Below are 1,944 nucleotides of genomic sequence, written 5' to 3' on the forward strand. Positions count from 1 at the left end.
CGCCAATTAGCACAAATGGTAAGTTCCGACAGTGCCTACAAGTGTGCCTACTGGCCGCTAAATGGCAATACCGGTTTCATATGTATACACCTGGTATTAATTTTTTTTAATACCTTGTTTCGTTTTCCAAAAAATCTTTTTTTTTTTATTTTTAATGTTATTTTAAAAATTATTAATATTATTATATTAATTATTTATTGATAATTAATATTCATTTTTAATGTGATATAATTTTTCTACGTGTCCTATCAAAATATTATTCATTACAAATTTTTAACTCTTTTCTGGATGAACAACTTTTGTCAATCCATTTTTTTCATTGTTTGTGTCATTTGTGAAAAAATGGAATCGTTTAATTTTTATTTTGTTTTTTTACGTATAAAACAAAAACCACGCATCCTATCAAACAAGTATTTAAAACAAATTTGTAGCTCTTTTTTGGTTGAACACCTTTTGTCTCATTATTTTTTTATGTGGCTTGTGTCGTTTTGTGTCGTTTGTGTCGTTTATGCTAAGTTCCTCTAAATTTTATAAAAGGTTATTAAAGAATAGTGACAGAAATTAAGATTGAAGAATTAGCTATGAACTGAAGTTCCTGGATGATAAATAATATTAATCTTTTAAATTTTGTTTGTATTTGTTTGGGGGCATTCTGAAAATTTTGACAATAATTCCAAATTCAGACAAATTCTCTTCATCTAAAATACTCATAAAGTGTACTGTACATTTTCATTTTAAGATTTCTTGAAGAATTCTAGACTATCATGTGGAAATATGTACCTACAGTTAGAAGAGGAAAGTCGCATTTTGAGTAAACGAGTTGATAAGGTAAGAGAGAATTTTGCAGAAGTTTTATTCTATGTAATATTTTTAGGAATTGCAGTTTCAAAATTTCGTGTTCTCAATAAATATTTATCTGAAATCCGTTATTTTTTTTCTGCGGTCATATAAATATTGGTTCTAAAAAGTTTGTGTAAGTGTATTTCTGAAAAAGTTCATATATTATATATTCTGTTTAAGACTTAAAAATCTTTTTTGAGTGCTATAATCCATTGAAAAAATATATATTTCATTCTTGAAGGATAAAAACTTATTAGCTTCTCATTGCAAATATTTTCGCTGCAGAATAGAGAAATCCAGATAACTCTATATGAAACTACTATCAGAAAGCGTTTAAACGATTCTTATTTTTTTTCAAATTGATACTGAATTATGGTTCTGCTCCTGTTGTCTTTTTAAGTATTGTTTGATTTAGTTTACAGTAAATGAACTTATTTCAATGTACATTGCCTTAATGAAGTTTCCGGACCAGGACTTTGAGTCAATTTTTAGACTTAGAGTCAATTTTAGAGTTGGGGTGCCAACTTCACGGACTTAGTGATGTGCATACCAGTGATCCCAGATCTGAAACGAGATGCGGTCCAATACTATGACAGGGCTATGTCCGTGTGAATATAGTAGGAGACGCTGTAAATGACTGAGTTGCGCGCGCAACCCATTTCTCCTCTTCTGAATTTGAAAACTCGAAGATGCACGATTGCCGGTCGGAGCACTTCGTCGATTCTATTTATATATCTATCTGCTAACAGCTAACTGCTTTGAAATAAATTCAGGAAATTGGGATTTTAATATTTCCAGATATCGATGCTGATGATTCTCATGATTTGAATAGATCGCGCGCCTCTTGATATGCGTATGTTTTGAGGTTATGTTATTTCATGTATAAAATATAAATTATATAAATATTAATACAATTATATATAAATATATACGTATATTAATAATGATAATATTATAATTATGTTATATTATAATAGTCTTTTTTTTTATTTGAAGGTTCAACTCTTTCGTTGAAAATACATTTTTGAAACTGACAATCAATCAATACCATTTTTGTTTAAGAAATCATGTGTTTTGTTAAAAGGTCGTCTTTCTTTGTAGAAA

The sequence above is a fragment of the Belonocnema kinseyi genome, chromosome 9, assembly GCF_010883055.1.
Source record: "Belonocnema kinseyi isolate 2016_QV_RU_SX_M_011 chromosome 9, B_treatae_v1, whole genome shotgun sequence".
Taxonomy (NCBI): Eukaryota; Metazoa; Arthropoda; class Insecta; order Hymenoptera; family Cynipidae; genus Belonocnema; species Belonocnema kinseyi.